The 17908-nt window shown below is 39.6% G+C and overlaps 1 non-coding gene across 1 annotated transcript; it reads right to left on the bottom strand.

The window, feature by feature from the left end:
- Nucleotides 1–5270: 5270 nt before the first annotated feature.
- LOC112082268 lies at nt 5271–5377 on the bottom strand. Its single transcript, XR_002896926.1, has one exon. It is a non-coding gene; the product is annotated as a small nucleolar RNA R71 (small nucleolar RNA).
- Nucleotides 5378–17908: the final 12531 nt, after the last annotated feature.

Here is a 17908-nt window from a genome sequence, read left to right as displayed (position 1 = left end):
AGACCTTAACTTCAATACTATCAACAGCATGGACTTTCACTGCTCAATGTAAATGAATTTGATTTTTAAGAGTATGATGAAAAGAAGAGATTGTGTATGACCTTGAGCAGCCACCGGCCCACCGCTTCAAATTCTTTGGGACATTCATGACATTGATTTTCAGAATGAATAAGATATTGAATAAGACTTGAGGTCTAGAGAATCAAGGAGATGAAGATGATGAAAATTAGGATGAATCTAGAGAACCTAGAAAATCAAGACCAACCTGAAAACCTGCCACACAAAGGTTTATAATTCCTACTACTAAAGTAGGTCACGCCATTTGTATTGGGTTTCTTATTGATGTTATCATCCTTTATTTTTATGTGTTGTAGCTGCTCTAAAGCTTAGTAACATCTTTGTCTGAAGGAACATCTTCAAAGAAGTTTGGGTGAACTAGATGCTCCAAGCTTAGAACTGGCAACAAAGTCTTATGTAGAAGTGGTATTGTGTTGGTATTGTAGAGACATTTGTCTTGGAAAAATACTACTTTTTCATTATTTTTTTTGTGGAATCTTCGTTTTGTAAAGTTTGCCAAAATTTTTTTTTGTTTTCTGTATGGTCTAAACCTTCCGATCCGAACTAGCGGAAACTCAAAAAATTGTATCGAACTGACCTTAATACCATAATGTCAAATCTACTTTTATTAATACCAGTTCTATGACATGTTGACAGCCCTAATTTACATGTTTTATTAATACCTACTTTAAATTATTTATACTAGTTCTATGACATGGGTTGGGACGAAAAACCTCCCTTGAAATGGATATGCATGGTTCAAACAACCAAATTATTTGTTTCCATATTTTTTTTTATAACCTTTCCTTTCATCTCTAATTTACATGTCATAGGAACTGCTTAGAGAAAATGAAAGACAACGCAAAAGAAGCAAAGAGCCCAATTAAATGATTGTTGTTGCAACCTCTTCAATTTACTACACGATTACACGGAAAATGCGACAGCAAGAAAAGTCGTAAATCAGTCGTTTTATTGGTATTCCCGACTACATTACGACTAATCAAGGTAGTCGGTAATATTTAGTCGCTAAATATCTTAGTCGGTAATCAGTCGTAAATATACGACTATCTTGCGACTAAAACTCGACGTCGTGACACGGTCGCAAATCAGTCGTAAACGTATGCGACTGAATAACGACTACATTACGACCTAAGTACGACTGTGTCGGAGTCGTGATATTGTTATTAATATAGTCGTAATTCAGTCGTAAAAACACGCAACTGAATAACGACTACATTACGACCTAATTACGACTGTGTAGGAATCGTAATATTGTTAATAAATTAGTCGCAATGCAGTCGTAATATTTAGTGACTATTTGGCGACTGATTGCTATAGTTTAGCGACTAGTCTACGACTGTATTGCGACTGATTTGCGACATATTTCCGACTGTTTTGCGACTATTTATTGCAGGCAAATATGAAATTGGTATTGAATTTGTTTTATGAATCCAATTCAAATGTTGTTCAAAAACTAATAATGCAGTGAACAAAAAATTCAGAAATAACTATTCCCATCATTAAAATGTAAAAGCATAAGTAAACAACTAATGTATTACATCATTAAGGTGATTACATTGTTGTTAACAAAAAAATGAACTACAATGGTTACCATATAGGACATATTCAAAATGAGGTTACCATTATAGATAAGTGGACTACCGTTAGATGAAAGTTTCTGGTTGCACTAAAACAAAACTAAGGAGATATTCAAAATGAGGTTGAAAGAGAACCTTGATGAGGATCGTTTGGTTGATTGGTTGGACCAGCAGCGGTTGCAGCACCTGTTGGAGTAGTGTTTAGAGCACCACCGGTTGCAGCAGCCGTGGGATCAGTGACTGGAGCAGCGGTTGTAGCAGAAGACATGGGAGCAGAATTAGCAGCCATGAAATCCAAGAATCTTGGATCAGTTTCTCTCAAATACCTCTCCAGCAATGTGAGTTGGTCGATCTTGGCTTGTTGGGCAGCTGAAACCTTGGTGAGCTCTGCTTCACGTCTTGCGTTCTCAGCTGCTTGTTCTTCAATTAGGCGCTGAGCTTGAGAGAGTTGTTCTTGTAAGGTGTTGAATGTTGAAGTGCTTCCAAGGTTCTTCCGTTTGCGTGACTGTGAGAGGCTTCCAACACCATAATGAACTCCTCTTTCATTCGTGAATGTGGACTAGAAAAAACAAAAAATAAGAGTCACTGAATATACCAAAGACACAAAAAGCATATTTGAAACACAAAAAGCAATAAAAAAAGACAATCTTACCTGAAGAAACAGCTCGTTGTCTTCCTCTATGGATAGCTCCGGACGAGTAGCATCAGTTGTGCCATCAGATGCACCTAAGTTTTCTTCCCAGAGTTCAGCAAACTTGGCTTCCAAGTTCTTCTTATAAGCTTCAGCAACTTTCTGAGCTTTTCGATCGACATAAGTCCCATCTGCTCTGGTGTGAGTCTTGATAAAAACCTCACCAAGACTCACTGGTCTTCCCAATTCTTCTTCCTGACATGATAAGAAAAAAATGATCAATGAATGAGTTATAAGTTATAAATGATGACCAGATTGAATATGAAAGAGGTAAAAGAAACTTACCATTTCTTGTTGGATTTGGAGATATGACTTCGGACCTGATACATGCACGTGAGGACCAAGACCTCCACGTTCAGACATCTGATAACACCGGATTTTGACCATTTTTATGGATCACTTTAATATCTTTTACAGGTGTTTTTACTCCATTTTCAAAGGTTTTCAAATGATTTCTATGTTTCCGGATTTTAAAAGACTTTTCAGGTAATTTGGGATAAAGAGGCACAAAATGGAACAAAAAGACTATTTTGCAGACCGTCAGAACTCTCATGGAGAGACGAAGACCTTCTCACCGTCTGATCACCCTCAAAATTGGACAACTTATAGAAGAATCAACCAGCTTTCAAATGCACTTGGTTTGGAGACATTCCAACGGTTGGATCTCAAGATAATCCATTAGCCCCGAAGCCACGCGGAGTCGGCCAGCAGCTCACGCGACCGCAGCCAGCAACCTATTTGCCGCGGTCAGAAGCTTCCCGACCGCGGGAAACAAGCCAATTGCCGCGGTCACAGCACTCCCGACCGCGGCATTCAAGGTCCGACTTAAAGCCCACTTATCTGAAGCCCAAAGTCATTCCCAGCCTCAATTCGGGAACCCTAGAGACCATGGAGCATTGGAGACTATAAATACATGTCATTTAGGTCGTTTTTAGGAGAGCTTCACACACTTTACAGAAACCCTTTTCCTTTAGCCGTTTTTATGAGATTTTTGTAGAAGATTGTTCAAGTCCGAGTTCTTCAATAGAGAAGCTTTCTTTATCTCTTTTCTTTACTGTTTTTCATTACTTTTATTAAAACCAATGATGATGTCGAACTCAGCCATGTCTGAGTAGATCCCGAGTTGGGCTTAGGGTTCCCGAAAGGGTTCTCATAATCGATTAAGACATCTAGGTTTATAGATCTGGGATTTCGACCTGTTCTCTGTTTATTCTTGTTCTTATTGCATGTATGCTTGATTGATCACCTAGTATCTGATCTAGATAGTTAGTGTTGCGAAAGTTTTCATTAAGTATCAGCCCTAGAATGAAACAGGCGATTTTTCCGTAGGAGTGGAAACCTACCTGCGGCGAGATCGTGAGTATTGACGAGTCTTATGCAGCTCTTGCGTTCTCTCCCTTCCAGGGCCAGAGTGGAAACCTACTGGTCAGGGTTGCGAGAAACAGTTGGTTATGATCACGACAGTGACGTAGTCATACCGCCGTACTCTAGCTCTAGAACCCATATATTGTTATCCGTCAATCCCAATCTATCTACCCTAATGTTAAAACCGATTATGATCCCTTAGAGTTCCCAAAAGCTCAGCGTTTTTAGCCATAGTTTACAATTTCCATCGATTTTTACTTGCTTTCTTAGACCTGCATTCTAATTTCCTTAGTTCGTTATTTACTTGCTTTATTTACATTTCATGTGATATTTTACTTGCCTTATCTTTGTTTAGTTCGATATTTTACTTGTTCTACTGCCTTTCATTCGATTTCTTTACTTGCTTTTTAGGATAGATTTATTTACTTTCTTTTGCTTTAGTTTAAATTCGAGAAAAAACAACGAACCTTTAAAACCAATTTAGTCTAGACATAAAGTTAAAAACCGTAGAAGAATACCAGGCACACAAATCTCTGTGGATTCGATCCCTAAATACTACAACAGATTAGCTGTGCACTTGCGGCTTTCTTTTGTTTTGTTAAGGGTAAAACTTGTTCCCTAACGTAGTTGACACACTCAGCATAGTCACACCAAGTTTTTGGCGCCGTTGCCGGGGATTTGTTTCGCTGCCTTTTGTTATTTTTCTTGTTTTAACTTCTGTTCTAGACACCTGATCTCTAGTTCTTTCTTAAAGTTTTTCTGAATTATCTTTCACTTCCTTTGTCTTTCTCTGAATTGCATGAATACCAGGCGTAGACCTGCAGGAGACATTCCAATTCTAGACGAGATAGACAGACACGAAAGAGAATTTCGAAGACTTAGACGAACGCAAGGAATGGCCAACGACGACCAGCCTGGAGATCCTATTAATCGAAATTTAAATATGGACCAAGAAGGGTCCGAACATGGAGAAAACGAAGAGAATGATCACATAGAAGGTGATCATGCTCGACAAGATGGAGAGGAGGATGAGGTTCTTCCAAGAAACCACCAGAACCGAGAAAGAGAAGGACGTGAAGACCTTGATCCACCCATCAATGTAGCCGATGGTGACCACCCAGCAATGCAGCCGAATGAACGCATCCACCGCCCCATTCCGCCAGCAAATCAACACCGAAGACAAGCCAGGAACCATCGCATAGCTGATTTTGATGCACCTACTCAAAATTTTCGGAATCGATCTGCGATTCAAGTACCCTTTCCAAACCGGAATGAGTTTGAAGTCAAGCCTCAAATCATCTCATTGGTGAAGCAAAACCAGTTCCATGGAGTTCCTTCTGAGCATCCAATGGACCATATCGAGCTCTTTGAAGAAATTTGCAGCATGATGAGAACAAACCAAATTCCACCTGACTACTTAAAGTGTAAGTTGTTCCCTTTTTCATTAGCAGATAAAGCTCACCATTGGTTGAAGTCTTTTCCTGCATGATCGATTACTAATTGGGAAGAATGTAGAACTGCTTTCCTGAACCACTTCTACACTAAGTCGAGGTCGAATAATTTTGAGAACGAAGATCTCAACCTTTCAACAAGGGTCAACTGAATCTTTCTATGAAGCTTGGGAGCGTTTTAAGGAGTATGAACGTGATTGCCCTCATCATGGATTTCATGGATCAAGCCTGCTGAGCACATTTTATCGAGGTTTGCAACCAAAATACAAACTTTCACTTGATACAGCTAGCAATGGAGATTTTGGGCAAAAGACGATAACCCAAGGAAGAGCCCTCATCGAGAATTTGGCTCAAGCCAATAGCAATGATTGTCCTGAATATGATCGATCAATGAAGCAAGCCGGAGCAGACAACAAGGAGATAACCGAGTTGAAGAACATGGTGAGCCAGCTTCTGAAGAGCAACAATCGCCCGATCCATGCCTGTGAGACCAACAATGGCGCAGAAGATGAAGGACCTAGTGATATCGATCACATTAATCAAGCATTTCAAGAAGAAGATGTGAACTATGTAGGAGCACTGGTGCCATACCAAAATCGCTCCAACAACAACTTCAACAACAACTTCCGGAATGCAAATTACAACAATCTCTCTTACCGCAATCCAAATGTGGAGAATCCTCAAGATCAGTACTATCCACCTCAGCAAAAATCATTCCAAAACAAGTTTCAAGGCGGAAACTTTGGAAGGATAGTACCATATCAACCGCGACAGCCATATAACTACCAAGGTACGAATTTTAATAATCAATTTGTACAACAGCAGGGAGTCACGACGAACCAGCTAGCTTCACAAATTGGTAGACTTGAACAGTCAATCCAGCAACTCGTTATGACCAACGAAAAGGCATCTAAAGACGTGAACGTGAAAGTGAACTGCATGTACAATGATCTGAATGGTAAGTTTGAATCCTTATCTTCGCACGTAAAAAAGTTAGATGTGCAAGTCGCCCAGACAGCCGACTCTATGAAGAGGCAAAGTGGAGTTCTTCCAGGAAGAGTTGAAGATAACCCTAAGAATTTTTGCAACGCCGTGACCACATTGCCCGAAGAAGAGTCCGGAAACGATGGAAAGAAAGAAGAAACCCCAATATTTGTACCTCTGTACAAGGATATCGATCCCAAGCAGCCACCGTTTAAGGTACCTGAACGATCACCGTTTCAAAGGCTTACCAAAGCCGATGATCCGGGACGTTTTGTTTTCCAGTGTTTCATTTCAGGAATCAAGTTTACAGACTGCTTGTGCGATTCCGGAGCCAATGTCAACATCATGTCTAAGACATTTGCTGAAAAATTGGGCATAAAAACCTTAAGGACATCGACGGTTAAGGTTATCTTTGGAGATTCATCTCAAAAAGATACTGAAGGGGCGATTCATGATCTACAAGTTCTAGTGGGAGATAAGATTGTTCCAGCAGATTTCCAAGTCCTGGAGATGGATAAAGACAAGGAGAGGCCACTCATTTTCGGGAGGCCATTCCTAGCTACGGTAGGAGCAATAATCGATCATGCAAACCGGCGTGCTGTTTTCCTCAATGTGGACAGAAAAAGGTATTATCCTACTATCTTAGATGAATTTCCAAGCAAAGGAAACAGGCCAAAAGAGAAAGAAAAGGAAAAGCCGAAAGCCTTTGCAAAGATCAAGATCATCATTCCACCAGATGCAACGGAAACTAGTGAGGACCAAATCCAGGAGCTGATCGAAAACACAAAAAGGGTTCTGAACAACATTAAAGTGCGAAAGAAGATTAAAGGTAAGAAGACTTCTTTTCAAGGAGAAGAAGTAAAACCTCCACCAACCGGAAGTGATAAAGGCACATCAAGTGGAGTGCCATTCAAATCAGCCTGATTCCTCATGCTTACGTCGAGCTAAACGACTTAAAACAAAAGCGCTTAATGGGAGGCAACCCATTTAGGTACTCTTTCTTTCATTTTTCTTTTCCATTTTAGAATTTATGCTTTCTTTTTCTTTTTAAGTTTTAGGTATTTTATAAAACAAAAACACAAAAAAAAATCAGAAAATTAGAAAAACCAAAAAGAAAAAGGTAGGTCTTCAGCTGCTCGGCCCGGCAAAGACGAGAAGATTGGACAATAGGCCGCAGGAGGAAGACCTGCGGTCGCAACTGACGGGACCGCGGCAAACGGTGGATCGACCGCGGCACCGTGAATGCGACCGCAGCCGAGCCTTCATCCACCGCGGTCACGCGTCTCCTGACCGCGGCCGTTGGTCGTTGAGGATGTGTCGCGGATTTGTGACGTTTTCCGGTGATTCCCGGTGTTTCCCGAAATGTTCCCGGTAAAACCCGAAAAGATCCTCCGTAAGTTTTAAACTTTCCTAATGTGTAAACGAGAAAAGGTAAGTTCCCGTAAACTTAAAAATTTCCAAAAATTTTCCGTTTTTGCTTCAAAAACGCTTTTTAAAGAAAAGAAACAAACTTTTTGGATCAAAACTCCTTCTTCTCTTTTTCTCCAAAAGACTTAGAGATTTAGGAGAAAGAACACATTTTTCAATTCTTAAGATTTTTAAGAGATTTTTGGCTCAAACCTCACTCTTTTTCGAAGCTGATTTCAATTCTGCCATCAATTCTCTCTTTCCAGCAAGGTATGAACCTCAAACTCACCATTCTTACTCGATTTTGAACTTAGGATTTTCTTTAAAAACCCAGAATCTTGATCTATTGATGGTGGAAGTAGCTTAAAAATGATAGATTATCCATTTAGGTTATCTAAAAATCGATTTTAGCACCTAGCTTAAGAGGAATTGAGATTTTTGAAATTTGGATTCTTCATGCTTCATAAAAATCGAATTTGGAATAGCAAAATTGATGAATTTGATTTAGTCTTGTGTGATTAGTGATTAGTATTGGGTAACCTTTAGAATTCACATGGAAATTGCTCATAAAAACTGATTTTTAGAAGATTTCTATGTTGAGGACATCAAAAATCCGAATTTAGTCATGAACTACTTGATTTCTCTGATTTAATATCAATTTTGTTTGCTAATAGTTTTAATTAATCTCTTTATACTAGCATTAGTATAACAGATCTTAATGTGTTAAAATTAGCATCCCAAATTCACTCTTTTTCCAAGAATCATTTCATTTTGCAGAAAATGGATGAAACTAGATCCCGAAGGAGCCGTCGAACTGATGGCAGCTCCGATGACATTCCCGACGATGCTACTCTAGGAGAATACATGCTGAACCAAGCCAGACCGAGAAGAAGAAGCTATGTGATGAGATTGCTCCAGCACTCGAGGGAAACACGAGCACCTCCCGAACCACAACAGATTCGATACATTGGGAGGATGAGTGATTGATCAGCACTTCACTACCATCACGGTTCTATCATCATTTTCTTTTCTTTTATTTTATCTTATTTCGATTTTATTCACCATCTTCTCACCAACTTTTTCACACTGGGGACAGTGTGATTTAAGTCTGGGGGAGGATGTCTATCCGTACTAATCATTTTCCTGCTTTGCTTTTAAATTTCAAGTACCTTTTAAATTTTAATATGTAACCTATTCGACATTAAGTATTTTTCAGGAATGTTTGACGCAAAACTATGATGATTTAGACCTGCACACTTCTACACTATGCATGATAGCTCATTTGTGGTTAGCACTAGACTAGGCGGTAGCTAGAGTACTTGCACTACGAACTCCCACCAGAGGACTTCTATTCATGGTGATTCTTTCTGACAGGATATACTAGCTCATTTTGTTTGAACTTAATATTGATATATAATTTTCTCATCATTGATTTTAGGCAGGCATCCACATACACATCTAGGACGTCTTTTACCATCACTTTTACCACTCTTTGTCGTCCTAGATGACCAGTTTATCTTTATCTGGTACCATACCCTAAACCCAAAACCCTTGTTTTCAATCCTCATGCATTCTCTCTTTAGTTTATATCAGCAGATATGTGCAAAAACGTCGGAGAGAAGAGGAGCGACGCAGTTTTCAGTCACTCACAAAGGAGACTGAATGGAATTGGGAAGGAGGAGTATCAGAAACATAATAAAGCTTTACAAGACAGATATTAACTGGTAAATTCGTGCTATCTAAGACTCTTTATCTAAAGGCGTTCCCTTTCTCTTAAAAAAAAAAAAAAAAAAAAAAAACGTGAAAAAAGGGAAGGGAAACATAAAGCCTAATGAGTCTTAGATTGTCGAAATTTGTGGAGCAATGAGCAACCACTATTCGTTTAAGGAGCTATTGTTTTGAAAGATTTACAAAAATCTAAGTCTGGGGGAGTTTGAAGGGAACCTGAGGAAGAAGATCATGAATCTATGTCAAGAAAAGTGACTGAAAACTGTGGATACCAACAGCTTCACTCTCTCTTGCGGTTTTGCATAATGTCTTGCACCCTCCAGATCTTCAGGTAACCCTTAAACACTTTAAGCCACACCCCCAAAATAATCGTTCCTTACACCTAGCCTAGATTGCCTTGCCTAGATTTTCTTTGATGAGAACCACCGAAATTTTTAATGAATGTTAAGAGCTAGTTGACTGGAAGTTAGATCTTAGTGCATAGATTTCTGCATGACGGATTAACGGACTAGTTATGCCTGTATTGCTAGTGAGAATTTTCTAGGCTATTCCCGATTGATGCATACTAATTGATATTAGTCTAGAAGTTTGGTCTCTGAGATTTTGTTTAGTTCCTGCGTTTTCAAACCTCTCGCCGAGATTAGCCTTTGTTTTGTTTGAGGACAAACAAAAGACTAAGTCTGGGGGAGTTGATAACACCGGATTTTGACCATTTTTATGGATCACTTTAATATCTTTTACAGGTGTTTTTACTCTATTTTCAAAGGTTTTCAAATGATTTCTATGTTTCCGGATTTTAAAAGACTTTTCGGGTAATTTGGGATAAAGAGGCACAAAATGGAACAAAAAGACTATTTTGCAGACCGTCAGAACTCTCATGGAGAGACGAAGACCTTCTCACCGTCTGATCACCCTCAAAATTGGACAACTTATAGAAGAATCAACCAGCTTTCAAATGCACTTGGTTTGGAGACATTCCAACGGTTGGATCTCAAGATAATCCATTAGCCCCGAAGCCACGCGGAGTCGGCCAGCAGCTCACGCGACCGCGGCCAGCAACCTATTTGCCGCGGTCAGAAGCTTCCCGACCGTGGGAAACAAGCCAATTGCCGCGGTCACAGCACTCCCGACCGCGGCATTCAAGGTCCGACTTAAAGCCCACTTATCTGAAGTCCAAAGTCATTCCCAGCCTCAATTCGGGAACCCTAGAGACCATGGAGCATTGGAGACTATAAATACATGTCATTTAGGTCGTTTTTAGGAGAGCTTCACACACTTTACAGAAACCCTTTTCCTTTAGCCGTTTTTATGAGATTTTTGTAGAAGATTGTTCAAGTCCGAGTTCTTCAATAGAGAAGCTTTCTTTATCTCTTTTCTTTACTGTTTTTCATTACTTTTATTAAAACCAATGATGATGTCGAACTCAGCCATGTCTGAGTAGATCCCGAGTTGGGCTTAGGGTTCCCGAAAGGGGCTCTCATAATCGATTAAGACATCTAGGTTTATAGATCTGGGATTTCGACCTGTTCTCTGTTTATTCTTGTTCTTATTGCATGTATGCTTGATTGATCACCTAGTATCTGATCTAGATAGTTAGTGTTGCGAAAGTTTTCATTAAGTATCAGCCCTAGAATGAAACAGGCGATTTTTCCGTAGGAGTGGAAACCTACCTGCGGCGAGATCGTGAGTATTGACGAGTCTTATGCAGCTCTTGCGTTCTCTCCCTTCCAGGGCCAGAGTGGAAACCTACTGGTCAGGGTTGCGAGAAACAGTTGGTTATGATCACGACAGTGACGTAGTCATACCGCCGTACTCTAGCTCTAGAACCCATATATTGTTATCCGTCAATCCCAATCTATCTACCCTAATGTTAAAACCGATTATGATCCCTTAGAGTTCCCAAAAGCTCAGCGTTTTTAGCCATAGTTTACAATTTCCATCGATTTTTACTTGCTTTCTTAGACCTGCATTCTAATTTCCTTAGTTCGTTATTTACTTGCTTTATTTACATTTCATGCGATATTTTACTTGTCTTATCTTTGTTTAGTTCGATATTTTACTTGTTCTACTGCCTTTCATTCGATTTCTTTACTTGCTTTTTAGGATAGATTTATTTACTTTCTTTTGCTTTAGTTTAAATTCGAGAAAAACAACCAACCTTTAAAACCAATTTAGTCTAGACATAAAGTTAAAAACCGTAGAAGAATACCAGGCACACAAATCTTTGTGGATTCGATCCCTAAATACTACAACAGATTAGCTGTGCACTTGCAGCTTTTTTTTGTTTTGTTAAGGGTAAAACTTGTTCCCTAACGTAGTTGACACACTCAGCATAGTCACACCAACATCCTAGCCGCTGAAGTGGTCGAACTCCTCTCTCTGCAATCTTCAGTGTCCCAAACCTTTGTCATCTCTTCCCAGAGCGTATCCCCAATCCAATTTGGCTGCTCTCGAGAAGTCCTGCAGGTGCTCACCATGTCCTTCATGCGGCGCTGACAGATAGCTTCAAAGTGTTCTTGAACCACACCGGTTATGAGGGGATCCCATGTGTGGGTTTTCTGCAAAACATGAGAGAGAGAAGATGACATATATAAGCAATAACCGATGACCAAAGAAGCAATAACCTGTAATCAATAACCATCATCAAACTTAAAGCATCATCAAAGTTAAAGCATCATCAAACATGCATATTTGAAACACTTAAAGCAATAACCAGCAATGACTAGACAAACATATAATCATCAAAACAAACATATAAAAGAGAATGAGAGAACTTCACCGCGAATTCAACAAAGTAGCGTTCTTGTCTCTCCCGAGGAACACATGTCCAACTGTAGAAATGACCATCAAATTTATTTGTGAAGATTTTGGTAATCTTCCGAGTCAAGGAAGACTTATCTCGACCAAACCTACAATAAGAAACAAGCATTAACCATCATCGACATAACATTCAAACATACAAGCATTAACAGATAAACATACAAGCATTATGCATTATTACCATAATCGACAAAAACAAAAACACATACAAGCATTAAAAGGATCATACCAAGTTGTATTCGGCTTAGAAACGGGAGAGAGGACAGTTGTATATTCTTCCCGGCCAGGCTTCATAAGCAACGCATTAAGGAGCCTGAGCTGGTCTTCTGCGAGATTTGCAGTGGATTCTTCAAGGGAAGCTTCTCCACCGGAACTCTGAGCTTCACCGGCCTGAGCTTGAGAGGACTGAGATGTTCCGTCTTGTGAAAGTGGAGATGGTCGTTGCTGAGATACCGGAGAGGACGAAGGCTGTTGAGACTGTTCTGAGTTGGATGTGCGACGGCGGTTCGACTGGTGAGAGGCGCGCTGGTGAGACTGCAGAGACTGTTGTGATCGTTGAGAGAGTCGCGGTGGTGAGACTGAGTCGCGGTGGTGAGGCTGTTGCTGTGGAGCCGCGGTGTTCTGGAATAGCTGTTGAGGCGGTGGGTAATCCCTCACATGCGTGTATGTGGGGACTCGCGGTGGTGGCGACGGGGGTTCGGTCGTCGGAGTGAAAGTGTACTGAGAGGGCAGCGGCGACGAAGAAACACCTCCTCGTGCTTTCGACGAAGACAGACCTCCTCGTGATTTCTTCTTTTTGGCGCCAGTCATCTTCGATAAGGGTTTGTAATCGAGACTTAAAGGTCGATTTCGGTGTGGATTAAGGGATTGATTCTGGGATTTAGAAAGAGATTGAGAAGGGATTGAGAAGGGATTCAGGGTTTTGGGAATTAGGGTTCGTAATTGGGGAAAATGTCATCGGGGAAGACAAAGTAAGGAATTTGGGTCGAGTTAATTAGACGGGCTTCTAAAAGATTTGGGCCTAATCTCGGGTTAATTATTTGGGCCTATTTGGTCGTAAATTAGTCACCATTTAGTCGCAAATACTATGTAGTCATAAATTAGTCACCATTTAGTCGCAAAAACCATGTAGTCGCAAATCAGTCACCATTTAGTCGCAATGTTTTTATTAGTAATTGACAAGATTAACATAGTAAGTTATACAACTTATTCATTAATTAGTTTGATTCAAAATAGAAAAGTAGAATACAATGATTCAGACAATCTAGTAAGGTTCTTCCTCAGCCTCCTCATCATCATCTGAAGAGGATAAATTACAATGAAATTCATCATCAGGTTCTGCATCTCCAACGTCGAAATCAAGATTTATCAGATTCACCCCGTGCACTCGATTGTCAACCACGAGATCTTCAATTGTAGTCAGCATGACAGCATCATCATTAATTTCTTGCAAAAGCGCAGGTTCTTTGTTTTCATATTCTCCAGAAATATTTCCTCTCGGATTTACTTTTAACACGTTAAGCCACAATTGTTTCGGTCTCCTGCGGTATGGATATGGGATGAAACAAACTTGGTCCGCTTGAGAAGCTGTGAAATATCAACATATACAAATGTCAATAACTATATATAATATATGTATGTAAATATTTAGTTATATAAACATATACATATATACCCAGAATAAATGGCTCATATTTGTTATATCTTCTTGATGAAAGAACATCAACGATGCCGCCATTGCTCCTTCGAGTGCCTCTACCAATAACAGGGTCATACCAGTTACACTTAAAAAGTGTGATCTTCAAATTTACCATTCCCTCATACTCCAGTTGTATAATATCAGTTAAGGTCCCGTAGAAATCAGCATCATCTGATGCATCCGTATAATTTTCTCCTTTGACACAGACCCCATAGTTACATGTCTTCCGTCCCATTCCATGATTCTGCGTATGAAACAAATATCCTCGGGTAAAATAGATAGGCCAGGTTTTTGCCTTATTCACAGGTCCGTGTACTATGTCTTGAACCCAAATAGGAAAAGGATTTGTGGCATTCCAGTAAGTAACCTGCAGACATCAAAAAAATTATCATTGTTTTAATAATATATATTCATAACTATGAATTTTAATAAATTAAACTTACATAGTCTTTTACCCATGCAGGATACTCGTCAGCTCTTTTTGCGGAAACTTCTTTTTCAGAGAGTGCTGGATATTTTGTAGAGATATAATCTTCAAACATACTACATCGTGATGAACATATAATTAGTACAAACTAGCAGTAGATTATATTAATACATCGACTGAGAAATACTAAATTATGTATACCTCTCAAAAGGCTGAAAGTATTCACAATTTCGCAAAACATATGCATGTGCGACCCGATGGTCTTTCTCTGAAAGCCATATTTCATGCATTTGACCACTTGGACGACCTATGTGAGTAAATATTTCGGAACTCCAGGGACATCAAATACGGGGGCTTCACCTTCATCGAATCTTGTTAACCTGACCAAATTAATGAAAACTGATTTAATTTAGCCAAAGTAAACACATTTGTATATTTGAAATATATTTTTAAATTTACCTTCATTTCGTTTGTATATTTGAAGCAAAGTAATGCTCTGTGAAATAAGCTATCTCGTCACTGATATACGATTCAACAATCGATCCTGACGCATATCTTTTGTTCTTTGCTTTTGCCTTCAACTTTTTGAAAAACCTTTCAAAATGATACATCCATCTATACTGCACAGGGCCTCCTAATTCAGCTTCATAGGGGAGATGTATAGGGAGGTGCTCCATCACGTCAAAAAACGAGGGTGGGAAGATCTTTTCCAAATTGCACAAGATTAAAACAATGTTTTGTTTCAGAATTTTGACGCGGTCTTTTTGCAAAGTTCTAGAACATAAGTCACGGAAGAATGCCCCAACCCCTAAAATATTCAAACTCAAGTGGTTAATATAATATAGTAATTATACTTAATTGTAAATTAAACTGATTTGATTTATAACAAAGTACCTGATAATGCAAGATGGACATTGCGATCAAGAAGTTCTGAAAAGATAAATGGAAGTAGCCGCTCCATAAAAACATGGCAGTCATGACTCTTCATGCCTGAAAAATTTCCTTTCTCTATATCAGCACAACTTGCTAAGTCTGCCGCATAACCGTCTGGGAATTGTACCATTTTCACGCATTCTAATAATTTTTTCCTGTCAGTTTCTTCCAATGTGTATACAGGAAAAGGTGCTTCATGATTCTCACTAGATGTACTCCTAATTTCTACTGCAATAGAACAGTGATGTAGTTGTAATATAAATGATTCGGAATCCAGAGGACCAGTGTTACTCTATGACTTTGCGAGGATTGAATTAAAGCTAAGACGAAAGATGGTTTGTTTTGAAAACTAAAAAGTAACAGAATGGCAAACAACGATTTAAATTCAAATTAAAACAAGCACTAGACCAAAGCAATTCGCAGGAATTTCAGAGATAAGAACCAGATGACTATTCAGGGCACAAGTGTAACGCAAGTCTCGAACTCAAACAGAAAAGCTTATCGATCCACTGTCGTGATCTCGATAACTTTGTCTAACAACCTAAATCCTAAACTGTCGTTTGAATCTAGAAAATTGCAGACAAGCATTAGCTAGCAGGTTTGATCTGTTCACGATTTGCCTTAACTTCAACTGTCGTTGGCTAAGGACAAATCGCTCACCAATGTTTATTCTAGCAACCTATTACACTTTTGATGAACAGATTAACCTAAAATCGCAGATTGAGTGATCAATTCAACCTGAGCATTAAGTCTAACAATGGTGAAGACAATAGATATCAAGCCCTATTTGCATCTAATCCTCTAACTCATGAAATCCTTTGAACGCTTTAATCTAGCTAAGAGATCTACTCAGACATGGAGAAAAGAAACACAGAAACAGATGGAAAGGAATTCATGAATTGAAATCGCAGAAGAGATAATAGGGTTCAGAATTCTTCTCAAAGTGTAGCAGATTTCTTCTCCCAAAAGCTTACAAGTAAAAACTCTATGGTTCAGGAAATTGTAAAAAAGAAAGCGTAGAAAGTCTGTAGAAAAACGTGATAATAAAAACACAGGCGGCTCTGGGCTTTTTATTCCATCTCACGCGACTTAGGATTAGGTAAAATCGTTTTCCTTATTTTTCTCCCGTCTGGAGCAGGTGCTTCACGAAGGGTCCAAACCGGGAGCAGGTGCTCCGGGGATGATTTCTCCAAAAACGTGTGAAATAGCTCCTTATTGCTCAAATTCATCTCCTTTTGCTCCAATGCCTCCTAAACACTCCAATCCTTTGATAAGGCCTCTAAGTCACCTGAAACTTCCTGAAAAGACTCCAAAAACTCCTAAAACAATCAGTAAACACAAGTTAGAATGAGTCAAAATCTCCACTCATCAACTCCCCCGAACTTGAATCCTTGTTTGTCCTCAAACAAACTCAAATTCAACTCCAAAAGAATGACTGGATAAAGCTGGGAACTCGCAAAACTCAAAAGACCGTAAACCTGACCAAGGCATGTGACAATCTGCTGCAAAATCAATCAAAAATCTAACCTCCATGTACTTCTCCGTAGACGCTGCAGCTTTCCAGGTTAGTCCCTCAATTTCATAACATCATCCATGTCCCATCATCGCTGAGTCTCATCGATAAAACCAGTGCTAAGGACCTTCTAGACTCGTTCCCATACTTATACCTCAACAAATTGATCATACTACACAAAAGTACCTTTCCTCTCCCCCGAACTTATTCACTTTTCAAGCTGTTTCGTTTTTTTTTTTTTTTTTTTTTTTTCGGCACATATAACAAGGTTCAAAGACGCGAGTATTGATGGTGATTGCCACCGAATCCCCGGTTTGTCCCCTCATCATATATCAAAGGTGTAGGCGAATAATGGGGTCACAGGAAATTTTCCTACCCCTCGCTTCCATCCCTTGTGTGATCATTCCACTTTAGAAGTAAAATAATGGGATCCTTGGAAATTTTCCTAACCCTTTACTTCTAAAAGAAAATCATTTCAATCTTTTCTGCCTTTTGATCATATTTTTTTAGAAACAGCCTGAAACAATGCTTAGAACATAAGAGAGGAATACCAAATCTATCACACAGGTCTTTATTTGTCAGGTAAGAATGAGGAGTCAAGCCCTATGAGCACTAACCTGATCGATGAGGAAAATGAAAAGCTGAAAAATTAGCTCAGGTTCATTGGATGTGTCAAGAATTTTGGGCTCCTCTAGTCTACTGCTTTGTCTTTGGATTTTCCATTAGTCGATCTAGATGATTCTGCAGCAATAATCACTAGAAGAAGGTGGTCAAGATTCACAAATGGTCTGAAATCATCATAGAATTGGTCCTAATTCCCACGAGCTTTGACTTGACTCATATAACAAACTGACTCAAAGAAACAAAATAACTCAAAGAAACAAACTAAAACTGACTCAAAAGAAGTACTAAAAGGAAGAAAGCAAAAGAAAGAAGTACAAGGGACACGACCCTCCCCCGGACTTACTTCACACCGTCCCCGGTGTAAAAATAAGCTAGAGAAGTGTCCAAAAAACTTACCTGGTTCGCACATGTGGAGCACCCTGGCGGAGCAGGTGCTCCGGAACAGAGCTGGGTGCTCCCTCGTCTTTTGTTCGTCTGGAGCAGGTGCCGGAGCAGGTGCTCCGGTTTCCCTTGGGTTGCTCCTTCGTCACTTTTTACGTGGTGAGCAACCAACCCAGCAGATGGAGCAGGTGCTCCGGTTGGGTGCTCTTCCTTCTTCTTCCTCACATCTT

The sequence above is a fragment of the Eutrema salsugineum genome, unplaced genomic scaffold (assembly GCF_000478725.1).
Source record: "Eutrema salsugineum unplaced genomic scaffold, Eutsalg1_0 scaffold_8, whole genome shotgun sequence".
Lineage (NCBI taxonomy): Eukaryota > Viridiplantae > Streptophyta > Magnoliopsida > Brassicales > Brassicaceae > Eutrema > Eutrema salsugineum.
The sequence above is the reverse complement of the archived record's forward strand: the minus strand, read 5'-3'. Positions and strand labels throughout refer to the sequence as shown.